Below are 14,401 nucleotides of genomic sequence, written 5' to 3'. Positions count from 1 at the left end.
TAAAAAGAAAAGGCAATAGGAGATTTTTCCATTTAGTTTCTTTCGGTATAAAACTTCTGAAACTTTAACAAAAACTGCAGGTGAGTGTCTTTGTCTGGTGGATTTTTGGTCAAAACATGTTTGTTTTTCATTCAGTGGGAAGAAAATCCAGAAATTTTACTCAAGAAAGAGTAGAGATACTTCATAATAAAATTACTCAATAGTCAAAAAACGTTACTCAAGTAAATGTAACTAGTTATTACCCAACTCTGGCTAGTATACATGTATTTCTGTCACTATTCTATATGAAGCTGCCAAAACTCCGGTTGAAGCAGTCTAATGGCTACGTTGGAGCGTCTGGATGTGATGCAGAGCAAACAGAACCTGAGTCACATCCGGAGGAGCTTCTGTATGAGAGCGGACATCCTGCTGTCTGTCCTGATCCCTCATCAACTCGTTTCACAGACGAAGAACTTCAAAGGTTTTCGCGCATGCAATACTGAATACCAAGACATGCACGTGAGGCGTTTAAGATGTTGCAGCTCTGGTAGATTATTTGCGTGGCATTAGTGTGAGCAGCAGATAAACAGAGCTGGTTACAACATACAAAAAGACTGGAAGGAAAAACAAGACAAGCATTTCAGGTATATTTTTGCCGAACTTCAAAACCATCTAGTGAAATATTAGTATGTTAATTTCCAATACTCTACTTCTGAAATGAGACATAGCATTTAATGACATCACAATGACATTGTTTTTCTTACTTACCTTTGATTAACAATCATAAATCAGTCACTTATGATGTATTTTATCCCTAAAACGCCCCATTTGTTCAGAACAGTGAAAATCGGCCCAGGCGACTAAAAATAGTAAATAAAAGCTGGAAGATTTATGAAAAAATTCTGATCTGTACTCAAGTTTTTTTAATTAAAGTTGTTGATACAAAGAAATATAATTCTAAATGCCTTTTAAGTATTGTTTTTCTGATAATTTTTCATTTAATAAAATAAAGAGGTCATGTTCTTCCCATACTTCTGCATTTATTTTTGGATGCAGTGCACACACACACGCGCGTGCACGCACACACACGCACGCGCGCACACACACATATGCGCCTGCACACACACACACATTCAGTCATGTTTTCATGTCTTGTGGGGACTTCACATTGACTTCTATTCATTTTCAGTCCCTTACCCCAACCCTAACCATCATATACCTAACCTGTAACCCAAAAACAGCAATTCCCATCATGGGGGCTAAGAGATGTCCCCACACAAAGCAGTGGTCCCCACAATCCCACAGTGCAGACACATATAGGTCCCCACAAGGATATAAAAGCCAGGTTCACACACACGTGCACGCACACACCGCGGAGTTGTGCTGACGGTGCTTTCCCGGTAAACCTGTTGGAGTGAGTCAGACAACAGAGGCAGGTTGCACCCAGCTATATATTTTACATTCACATGCAGCGTTCGTGTAAAGCAGCCTGTGGGAGGTGACGATGCTGCAGACACGCCGGAGTCAGGAGATGCTAATAACACACCACTGACACCGACAGAGATGGGAGCCGAGCGCTTTCATGTGGGATCCAGTTGGAGAGGAGAGGAGCTTCTGTGTAGAGAAACTTGCAAACACTTGACAGAAAAAGGGTGTGACGAGGTAACATGTAGACAGACAATTTGAAATATTTCTATGCAACGTCTTAGTCCAGATTTTTTTCTGTCTTGTTTTCAGAGTGAAGTTTTGAAAGTGCAAATAATCATCATGAGACTGACTAATAAATAGAGCTAGATAATGCATATTGGTCCCGTTTTTCAAATTAAAAAAAAAAAAAATTACGTGATAGACAACATAAAGTAGTTGATGACTGGGAAGTAAAAAGAAATCATTATAAATCATTTCTCCATAAAAAGAAGAAAGAAAGAGGAAACAACAGAGCCCGACTGGTGACATGGGAGAGAAAAATCTCCACTTACTGTCTCCTGGACATGACTTGTTATAATTAAATCGTTCCCACAAAATAAGTCGTTCCCATGAGTTATTAAGTCATGGCCACGATTTATTTTCTTCTCTCGTCACCAGACGTAAAAAAAACTTTTCTTTGAGATCCCTAAATAAAGTCCACTTCAACTTGGGAATCATCAATATCAAAATTTGGGTCAATATTGATATCCAACATTGCTGCTTTGGCCAATAACATATTTACTGATATTGGATTTACGGGTTTCCACGTGTCCTTAAAAAGTATTAAAAGTCACTATCTTAAAATGTTTTGAATTCAATTTAAAAACTGGTCTTAAGGTGGATCTTGCCATGACAGGACTATTTAATTCCATACATGCTACATAGTTTTTTGATTTTTCTTGCAGGGGTTTTTCTACAGAAACGTTTGAGTCGCACGGCAGACATCTTCAGTGCTCGTGACTAAAGGTGGTGGAAGCTACTGCTAACAAGCTGCTAATACACACAAGCTAGACTTTTGTGTCTATCATGGGTAAGTGTAAATTTGTTGGATTTAAACAACACATTTTTTTTAATAGCACCAGTCTTAGCTATTAAAAAACTTTATTTCAGCAAAGTTGTCGCTGTGGAGGGAATAGCATGGAGAATGGAGAGCAGCTGTGACTGTAAATATGGAAAAAGATTAAAAGGAACAAGAATTAATGTCATCAACTCCAGTAAGAATCTGACAACATCTGTAGATAATCTCACAAGAAGAGTCATTTCTTCCTGCAGAGGACAACACTGTTGTTGGTAGCATCTGTTGACAGGGTAACTATTCAGATCTGGTATTTATTATGTTGACACCAATGTCATTGCACAGTGAGAAGAACACCATTGTTCTTCTCACTGTTCTTCTCACAAGTTGCAAAAAACTTGTTTAATCGTGGAAAAGAGGTAGCAAACTAACACTCTTATGGCACAAACTGGCCAGAACCTCTTAGTGTGTGTGCACGACTGGACCCGTAAGACATCAACGACTGTTGACCTCTTTCACTGTTTTTTTTTTTTTTTTACAAAAACCTCCACCAAATTGCAAAAGGGTGAAAAAAAAATCCCTTTTGCAATTTGCAACAAGCCATGCAGAAGATCCAGTAAACAGAGGGAGGTGCTCTGGTCCAGTGAAACCAACATTGACCAATTTGGTCAACATGAACAATAATGTGTGGTAAAAAACAAAACAAAACTATAAAACTCATTGAAGATGCGAGTTTGGCAGAGGTTTCCCTTCCAACATACCTGGAACGGTTTAGATCAGAGCAGATTCATGTGTTAGAATGGTCCAGTCAAAGTTCAGACCCAGAAACAACGGAAAATTTGCTGCAAGATTTAAAAAATTAATGTTCATAGATTATGTCTATGCAATCCAAGCAAGTTGGAATTACTTTAGTAAATCAAGTTTGGCATTGTAGGAATTGAAATTGTCAACAGGTAGGTGCCAACAGTGCTCACCACTCACACTCAGTTCAGTACATCAACTTAATCCGTCTTTACTGTCACTGTTACTGGTGAAAAAAATTCTGATAACTGTTTAAAACAAACAAACTTAGCCTGGTGGGGGGGAGTAAAGCCTGGTGGCCCGCCAGGCTTATGATACAATAAACTGTAATCTCTGTAAAATGTTTGAATGAAAACACACTTTTCTAATTTTTAACATTTATTTATGATACATTTTGAGATAAATTTCATTTTATTTATCCATCTCTGCATCTTACCATTCTCCTTTACGACATTAATGTAAAACAGGCCTGCTGTTCAGTGTAGCATGGTTGGGGGGCCTAGAGCCCATATTTAGAGGGCAAGTGGTGGCTACAGAGCCAGATGGCCATCCACACAGACATTTAAACTTTAGAGCAATTTAAAGTTGCAAATACTCAGCAAATACCAACTCATGCTCATATAGAAGCCTCAGTTAAGATCTTCAGTAGCTGCATTTACACTGATGGTGAAACTGCGAAAATTGGAATTGCGCAAATAAATTTGCTCAATGGAAAGGCATTGCTCAATTTCAGAAAAACAAAATTTTTTGATAGAAAGTGTTTGAGCCAGGATGAAGTTGTTTTTCAGATGAAATTAGTGTATTTCACAAAACTGCAATGGCAACACTATTTTCACATCATACGAGTCACGTGATGAACAGCTGGATGTCACTACAGGCAGAAATGATGAAGGAGAAGATGACAGGAAGTGATTGGAGGATTATGGCGTGGTGTGCTTTTAAATGACTTAATGTGTGAACAAATTCATTCACATTTTCAAATTGTGTTTCTTATTCAACTGAAACACAACAATTGCAAAACTGTAGTATTTTGGGGGGGCATTAGCAGAATATTGACAAAGTTTTGTGCTCATCTGTAATGGAAACGCAGTTGGTAAAAAATTCAGAAGACAACGCAGAGCGCTGTGCACATCATTATGTAATCATGGTTTACTGGAGCCTCTGACTGGGGAACCTGCAGTTCCCCTGAGAAAAGCAGTGATGTGTGCTGAGGCTCTGGGCTTCCTGTGCTGATCCCCTCAGCTTCCAGGTGTCACAGAGGAATGCATCTGAACATCACAGGAAGGCAGACAGGGAGGGCAAACAAGGACTTGTAGCAACCTGTGACTGATACTTCACAGAGAAAACAAGCCATTGTGAGTTTCTACTCGTCAGCAAACACTTTTCATCGGTAGATTATATTCTCATAGCCAAAAAACAAATATACCAGGTGGAGTGTGAAGTTCAGGCGCATTCACGTTTACTCTCATACGATGTGATTCAGATGTGTTTTCCTTCCTCCGGAGATGATAAAAATCATCACAGTTCCATCATGAGCAAACTGAAGATGGCCAGACAAGGTGATGACATCAGCCTCTGCAAGCAGAGCTGACAGGAAAACTCGACACAGAGAAGAAAACCTCTGAAAGTGTCAGGAAAACTGAGAGCTGACTTGACTTTCCTTTCCCTGCATGATCTGCATCTGTTCAGCCATGTAGGAAAAGAAACGTCAGACACAATAAAGACTCCAGGGCACCATGTGCCACCTAACAAGATAAAAAGTGTAAAAATAAATGAAAGAAAGACCTGAGATAAAGACCTGCAAATAAATTGTTTTCATTATCAGGTTGTGAGAAGAACTTAAAAATGTAAAAGAAAGAAAGAAAAAATAAAGAAATACACGCAAACAATCAACAAATAAAGTATACAAATTCAAACTTAATTTAAATTTAAACAAGCTGTTCAAAATTTAAACCACAAATTCTGGACAAACATTTTGCCATGAGGGGTCACAAAGATGAACTTTGCTAACTAAAGATGTAAAAATGAATGCCTTTTTTATTTTTATCTGCGCAATAGTAAATGAAACATGCAATATTTTATTGAATTGAACAACATACATATTTAACATAATCACTGTATGTTGAAAATATAACAAGAGTCTTGATATTATTATTAGAATACAAAGTGTACAATTTCAGAAATTTCGGCGGTGATTGTTTTCTTTTTGGGGTCAGAATTATTTTGTCAGCGTAAACATAATCTCTTTTTTTTTATAGCTTTTTTAAAACTGATACTTCTTCATCTGGAGGGTCTTTTGTGTTGTTTTTTTTTGTATGTTTGTACGGATGGAAATTAACATTTTGCTTAATCAGGTAAGTTAAAAGTTAATGTTGTACATTCATTGATTTCTACTGTTTCATTTGGATGAATGTGTAAACCTGATTAATAAATGAGAAATAATTTGTTTTGTACCTAATGTTACGTGAGGCCAGATTTGCTCCATTCTAGAGTTGTGGTTTCCTCCAGGCCAGCTGACAGCTCTGCCAGGGGCCGGGGCAGGATAACACCAGATGGGCCCCTGCACACATGGCCTCCTAGAACTAGTAGAAAACAAATGAATATTTAAATTCATTTAAAGACATGATTCATCTTCATCATTACTCTTATCTCTTACATTATCCCATTACCTTCCTGCCATTGTCATCTAACAGTGATATGTGTGATAGTCTGAATAAAATTGGAAATCTCTATTTTTAAAAAATAAATATTCTTTTTAATATATTTCATAGATCCTCATTCAATTCATTGTTCAATTTATTGGTTAAAATGGCGACTCAAATCAAAATTTGAATCACACATTTAAGTGGCATTTTTAAAAATGAGTTTTCCCTTCCTGTACTAAAGTGTGTGATGAAATGACAAAATGATGAAGCACATATTGTGTTATCAACAGTTACTACAGATTTAAATATTTAAAAAAATCTAAGGTAGCAACAGAATAATTAGTTTGTTGTTTGCATCTCCTATTATATTAAAAATTTCAAATGCATGAATATCAGCTTTGTGACATTTTATAACTACTGAATTGTGACACTTATGAATTTCCATACACACCTCTATCCAAATTGTTTATTTTATTTTATTTTTTAAAAGTTTTCTGCCAAAGTGAAGTTAGATGTGACCTCCAGGTTCATGGTTCCAGCCTTCCTTTTACAGTCGGGGTTCTGCAGACGGGCACTGAGTGGCGCTTTGGACCCCTCGCCTTTAGAAGAAAGAAAAATCTAAAACAAATTTTAAATCTGACTTAGGCATTCACACTGTTGTGCTTTTAAATGTATCAGGATGTCTGAGCTTTTTATTATGTTTCCTGTCTTTTTTCTGCATTTTGAACTCTGATTATGATTATCAAACAGCATGAAATGTGAATACTTGTGACTTTTCTCATATCATCTGACTCTGTAGAAGCGACTGTGTGCTGAGGAAGCAGTCAGATGTTCGCTGGCATGCTGAGGAGTCATCTATTCATTTGGAGCAGGGACTCACGGACCCCATGTGGGACAGTGGGTCCAGAGGACCAGGGATGTTTCACTCTGCAGTCACCAGCTGCATTTCTTTGAACATACAATTGCACAATTTGACATTTTGAAAATAAATTCACTCAATGGAAACACGGCAATTATGAAAAACCTTTAATATGTTGATAAAAAGTTTTGGCACCAGAGTGAGCTGGGTTTTTTTCTTGTCCATATCGAAATCGGTTCATTTTGCAAAACAGCGATGGAGGCACTTTTTTCACATCACAGGAAGCTCTTGATCAACAACAGAACAAAGACCACAAGAAGTAGTTAGAGGATCATGGCGCAGCATGTTTTATATGGGTTATCATGTGAACAAACTTATTCACATGTGAATTTAACTGCTAATTTAATGGAAACACTTTCTTTTGCATCACACAGGTCACATGATCAACAATCAGATGTTCCCACCGATGGAAACCACTCAGCCAGATTAACTTTTCATCTAATCTGAGTTTGAGCTGGTTAGCATTTAAGAATTAGCAAAAAATACATTTCAATATATTAGCATTTGAAAGTAAGCTTTTTTCTTCTGAGGTCATTAACTTGTGACTGTCTCGTGATAAATGAAAGATTTTGTTCTCTACCTGGAAAAACTAGCCTAATAGTTAAACTTGTTTGATTAGTCTTAACGGCTAAACCCCAGCTACTGGAAACCAATCCCAGTTTTCAGCTTTCCCTGTCAGATTGTATCAGTTTTGTTTATGGGGCCTTAAAAAGCCTTAAGCAAGTAGAACTGTTGAACTTCTCCACTTCCTGTCATGTTATAGTCACAAATTTCAATGTACTTGATCAGGACTGTGTGAAGAACCACCACAGCTACAGCTGTCAAAGTCTTGTAGGATTTATCTCTACCAGCTTTGTGTATCTGAAAACTGACATTTTTCAAACTTTCTTCTTTGCAAAACAACTCAAACTGAGTTTGACTGGATTGGAGTGTCAGTGAACAATGGTAATTCATTTAATTTTATTAGATGAGAGAATATAAAACATTTAAAGGGACGGGAGTACTTTAAGCACTAAATATAATATGGTTGAATATATCTGCATCAAAACTGTATGCATGTTTTTTTTTTTTTTTTTTTTTGCCAAAATCCCTTTTGGCACAAAATGACTTATGAAGGTGACGATCCGATTTATTTTCCTCTGTCTTTCTTTTTTGCTGCTTCTGCCTCTTTAAGTGGACATTACTTGGCTGCCATGTTTACTGAGCCTCTGTCAGGGTTTCATCAGTTCATTAGGACTCCAAGTTTTCTATAAAACTCTCTGGTGTGAACTCTCCCCGAAGCAACAGGAAGCAGCTCCTGGTGGTGGAATCAAAGAGCTTTAAAAATTCCGCTGTCTAGCCTCTCTTTCTTTCTTCCTTTTTTAGAAAAGTGCTTTGATCCTTAAAAAACCCCCCAACAAATAAACAGAAGAAGAAAAAGCATAAGTATTGAGCCATTAACATAGTTCTTTATTTATTAGCATTGTGTTAGCCAGTTTATGTTGTAGTTCCTCATTGGAGAAGCAACAGTCAACTGTTGGTTGGAGAGGAAGAGGAAGACAATTCAGAGGAAGAACTTAATGAAGGCATTAAGAGATTTATCGTTGAAGATTAATTTCTTCATATTTATTATTGTTGCTCACGCTATAACAAACACCACAGAACGCTGCTGGAACGAACAATTAACAGTTAAATTTCTGTTCCCTGTTAAATTTAAATTTAGTGGGATGTTCTGAACATATGTGAACATGTCGGTCTATAGCACATAAAAAAAAATCTGTATTTTGGACAAAATCACACTTAAATTTTATATAAACTATATTTTGGTCATTTAGGAGGTGGTGGGTGGGTGGGTGCCCTGCGTCTCTGTGCATGTGGACCCCAATATGTGGGCCCCAGCTTGTGGCCCCGGAAGACACCAGGGCGGCTCCTAGTGGCTGTCTGCTGCTTTCGAGGCCTTCAGGAGCCACTGCAAAAACATAAAATACTACCAAGTATTTTTGTCTAGTTTCTAGCACAAATGTCATAGAAAACTTGAAATAAGACAAAACTAACTTTAAAGTAACTTTTTAGTAATGTATAGCAGCTTATTTAAAGTAAATAATTCCTTAATATTGATTAAAAAGTACTTGTTCTGTTGGCAGATTATGGAGCTAATACCTTTTCATCAATATTAAGGAATTATTTACTTAGCTCCTATAGCTTGCTGGAAACATACTTTTAAGGGTAACTTTATTTGAAGGTTTTTGCATAAGACTGACATGACGCGTAGTCTTTATGAATGTTAATGACTGTTGTCATCAAGTGTCATTTGGTAAATCATGACACTTTTAATCCAAAGTTGACTCTTTTAATTAACTTTTAATGCCAGTTTAATGCAACTTTTCATGATAATGTAGTTATTTACCAAATAATGCTAAGTTGACACTTTAAATGCATTTTTAATGCATATGTACTTTAAACGTGTCATTATTTACCGACTGACGCTTCATGACTTCAGTCATAAACATTGATAAAGACTCCTTGGACAAGTGTTATGTCAGTCTTATGCACAACCCTTCAAATAAAGTGTTACCCTTTTCAGTTAGTTTTGTTTTAATTTATGCGTATTAAGATATTTGCACCAGCAACTAGACAAAAACTACTTGGTCAGACTGGGTGTTTTTGCAGTGCAGTCCTTTGACCTTTACCTTGTCTTCCCACTGTAGCTGCTGCACTCCCTCCTCGCTCTCTCCTGTGTTGTCTCTCTCACTGGCTGCATTTCCATTACAAATTTGTGCAAAATTTTACAATTGGCAATTGCGGTGTCTCCCTTAAATAAGAAGCACAACAAACATCACACTTGAATATGTTTGTTCTCACAATGAGTCGTTGTCTTCTGCGTGTCAACGTCTGGTTGTTGATCATGTGACTTGTGTGATGCGATGGTTTTGTGAGATAAACCAATTTCGATACGCCTGAAGAAGAAGAAGAAAAACACCCACCTCATCCTAGTGACAAAACAAGAGATTTTTTTTTCAAATTGCCGCGTTTCCTTTAAAGTAGTTTTATTTTCGAAAATATCAAATTGGTCAATGGAGCTAATGTCATTTTCGTCTAGATTGTTATTCGTCATGTAGTTTGTGCTGTCCTCGTCATTATGCAGCTGTCCGTTTAGGCCGCCATGATCAAAGCGTGTTAAAAAAGTAACTTATTGTCATTTGGGAACTTTCTCCCCATGATAAATGAAATCGTCTTTTTAAGATGGCATATTGCAACACTTTAGTGACTTTTGTATGGCAGCCGAATTAGTTCAATAATATTTAAGTGTAATTAAAAAAATAAATAATAATAATAATAAAAAAACAGTATATGTGTAGTAAAAACTAAACAGCCCCCATTACAGGGCCTTGAGGAACTCCACTAGTGAGCAGTGTTTTACACTTGGTAAAACGTGCTCTTTGAGGGCACGAAAATGTTTTTGCATTTATTTTTTCTGTCATGGGTTATCAGCACCGGAAAAAAATGACTTTCTGGTGTTTGTTGAACCGACTGGGATTTGAACACAATAATAATAAATTACAAATTTCTGATACATTTCTAAAGATATTTGCATATTTAACTTTTGCTGGGCTCAAAGTATCATAGAATAAAATGATCAGTTATAACTTCAGAGCTCCGTGTGTGACAAGCGCTGGCTCCGTTTTTCTGATCGTGTCGGCCTTATGAAGACGTTGTTATTGTTTCCTGATTAGGAGCTGTCCAGAAACGGGTGATAGATGTCGCTCTGAGGAAGCAGATCAAACAGGAGGCCAACATTAAAAATCCATCAAGGAAGACAAAGGCATATTTATCACTTGTGCATGTGGAGCACAACTGTTAGAGGAATCTGAACAAGCAGCCCACCATTGCTAACCTCGCCTTGGTGAGGAGCTTTGTTTTGTCAGATGGCAGACTTCCTCGTTCTTCTCAGCAAAAGGCCTCTAGTGCATTAGTGGGTTGTCTTGCTTGAACCAAACAAGAACCTCAATCCTCAAACCTCAGTTGAACCTCAATCCAAAAGAGAAACTTAATGTACTGAGATCTCCTCAGAATGGCCTGTTGGTGTTGATGTTAGGAAAGTAATTTTGGTCCTTCCAGATCCAACACCTGCGTCCCACCAACCAATTCATACACACAAGTTGGAATTACAAAATTTTGCTCAATGGAAACACGGCCATTTTGTAAAAACTCCAGTTTTTTGCTAAAAAGTTTTTGTGCTAGGATAAAGTGTGTTTTGCAAAACTGCAATATAAACATTTTTTGTTGTTGCTGTGATCAGCTACTGACTTAAAAGACAAAGACGACAGGAAGTAGTCAGAGGATGTTTTTTTGATGACTTATTGAGTGGACAAACTTATTCACGAGTGAGTTTAATTACATTTCCTATTTAACGGAAACACAGCTATTGCAAATTTGTGTTTTTTTGACGTTAGTGGAATATCAACAAAGTTGAGCGTTCATTTGTAACGGCAATAAAGTTACTAAGATGTCAAGACATTGGGGCTAATTTTCCTTCAGTATTGTCTTCTAACTTGGCCATCAGTTCTGACCAATCTACTTCTGCTTTCCTAGCTTAGGCATCCCCAAAACATCTGCAGTCCTCCTCCATACTCTTCATTATTGGCTTTGTCGCTTTCTTGCCAAATATAGCCTTGATAAACATGACCAAAAATGTTATCTTATAAATCCAAGATAACATTGGTCATGTTTGTGTCTGTGCTGTTTGGTCTTTCCTCTGGTGACTGGACCATTCATCCTCCTTATTGTGTATCTAGAAACAGCTATGTCATCAATTTCAGAGAGTCCTGGATATTAGCTAACATTTCTGTGGGGGTTTTTTGTGTTCTGACTATTGAGGCAGAATGTTTTGTTGATCTACCTGACCATGGCTTATTTATAACATAATTCCTCATTTGCCACTTTGAGATTGGATGCTGTTGGTTATCAATCCCATTTCATGCTGTTTCATGAAGCTCAGATATCTTCCCCTCTGATAATTATTTTCCTGGAATAACTCATTACAAGAACATCAAGAACAGCATCAGCACAGCACTGGATGAAACACACATGGGTCCCTGAGGAACCACAAACTCACCAACTGTTTAACAATCACAGTTGAGGTTATCGTTCAGAGCCATACATATAAACTCTAGAAAAGTTTCAGACAATTTGAAAACTAAAGAGTCAGAAATTCTGTCAGGATAATGTAGATGTACAACCTCAGTACAACTGTAGAACACAGGAGTTTCAAAACCTTCAAAATAAAAGGGTGATTTTGTGACAAAGTGGTTCAGTTTGTGTTCACCACTTGTCCCTTATTCTTTCTCATTCACTTACTTTCTATATTTGGTTATAATGATTAATTTAAACATTGCAATTTTGCTTCACTTACTATCCCGGGTTTGTTTGTGTTAGCATTATGTTGCAGTGTTTATCTATGTAGGTTTAGGTTAAAGTTACTATTTCTGGACTATAGGTTGAATTCGTTTCCAGGTATATTTATTAAGGTATTTGTTTTCCTTTGTACTCACCATCATTTCTGCTTGTGGATCTGCAGCAGGGCAGGAGTATGGGAGGGGCCGGCCCAGGCTGGATGATGTCATTGATGACCTTGCTGGGTTCTACCAATTAGAGGGTTTTTCTTTTGTGTATTGCTTTGTTTGTTTTTCTTAACCTTTTGAGTTATCTTGTATTATGTAATTTATTTTGAAGACAACTTCATTATGTAGGAGTTTGTAAATTAATTAGTAATTTTAATGTTTCTCTGTTTAGATTTTGTTTGTTTGACCTGTTCCTTTGTGGCTGTGTCCAATCAAGCACAGGTGTGGTGCCAATTGGATATAAAATCAGTGAGCTTTTGGATGCTTGAGAGAGAAGTCAGAGAAAAGAGTGAATAAAAAGTAATTCAAAGAAACTGAAACCGGGTGGCTGGTACTGATTTTCTGTTCACCTTCTGACCCTTGTGCCTAAACTACTTTATAGATTTATCACATTTCAGACAGTCAGTGTGTTGTATGATTTTTTAAGCAATGCTTTAAAGAAAATAAAAAAAAATGCATAAAATCTCCGTATAAAAAGTAAAAGTTTGAGATATATTTCAGCGATTTCACTGTGGAAATTTCTGATCTTCAATTAAGATAAGAAGTGATTAAAGTGAGAGAGTTAATACGTTTACATCGGGCCAAAGACAACTGGAGAAGATTTTCATCAAGATATTGAGCTGAAACTCAGGAATACATCTGGACCCAGAACGAAGCCCAAACAAATCCATAGCTGCTGTGGAAGCTTTCTATCAGCATGTTACCTGGAATAACTCATTACAAGAACATCTAAGGTTTGTATAGATGTGGTCAGTGTCAAAGGTCGTTGGTTTTATTAATCATAATCCTCCATTCATTTTCTGTATAGTTTTTGGTTCCCCTGGGAAAGGAGTAAAAACTAAGGATGAAACAATTAGCCTGAGAAAAGATGACGATCAAAATAATTGTCCGCTAATTTAGAATCCACTGAAAAACGGACAGTTACCGAAAGAACAAGTTCAGAATTTAGCCCAAAACTGTACAAAACAGAAAAAATTTACATTTAAGATAAAAACAAACTTTTATCTGAAAATATGAGCAAAGGAGTAACTTTTATTCATATGAATTAACTCACAGCACCGTTTGTCTGTTTAGCCACTGCTGCATTATTCTACATCCACTTAAATATGTACAAGAGTAAAAAATAAAAAATATCAGAATGGTTACATGTTTTTTTTCCCTTTACAAAATATTACAAAAATTTGAATAACAAAAAAAAAAAAAAAAAAACAACTGATAAACTATTTGTCTCTGCAGTAATAGCTGACCAGCTGGGTTAGCAGTGGAAGGATTAGCCTTCAGTAATCCAGCCTGATGCAGGAGCTTCTCCTTCAGGACCCACTGAGGGAAGATATTCCCTCCACTAACAATTACAGATAATTAGGCCGTCAGAGAGAAAGCTTTATTTAACAAGCTGTATCCTAAATTACCTTTAATTGACGCGGTCATTTAAAAAAAAAAAAATCATTGGCGGTGTCTGACAAGTCTTTTTGCGTTTCCAGATGTTTGCCTGGGCGCAGAGACGTGACCTCCGTCTTCTGATTTATGACTTCAGACAAAATTGCCTCAGGCCACCGGAGAACCGACAGAGGAGCAGAATGTTTCTCATGTCTGCATCAAATGCTTCTACATGTGAAAGAGGATTTGTGTCCACTGTTTGTAATAAGTTAAACATACAAACATAAACTGGAGTAAATGACAAATTTACTGTCATCTGATTGAATATGGTCGGATTTTTATTGAGGATAAAACTTTTCACCTTTAACTTTTGTTTAAACAAAATGTGCTTGATTTGAGATTTTTATTTTATTTTATTTTATTTTATTTTTTTTGCAAAATTTGAACCAGGTGAAGCTTGAGGAGTGTTGGGTGGAACAGATTTACAGAGAAAACAGCTTTTATGTCATATGCAAAATGTATAAATATTTTTGCAGTCCTGACTTAATTACTGCGCTGAATGTGTTGCTCTTTCAGCAAATGACCTTTTTTTTATCTG

The sequence above is a fragment of the Poecilia mexicana genome, unplaced genomic scaffold (genome assembly GCF_051168715.1).
Source record: "Poecilia mexicana isolate PSO_F unplaced genomic scaffold, ASM5116871v1 scaffold_8, whole genome shotgun sequence".
NCBI classification, from domain to species: domain Eukaryota; kingdom Metazoa; phylum Chordata; class Actinopteri; order Cyprinodontiformes; family Poeciliidae; genus Poecilia; species Poecilia mexicana.
This window is presented reverse-complemented; position numbering follows the sequence as displayed.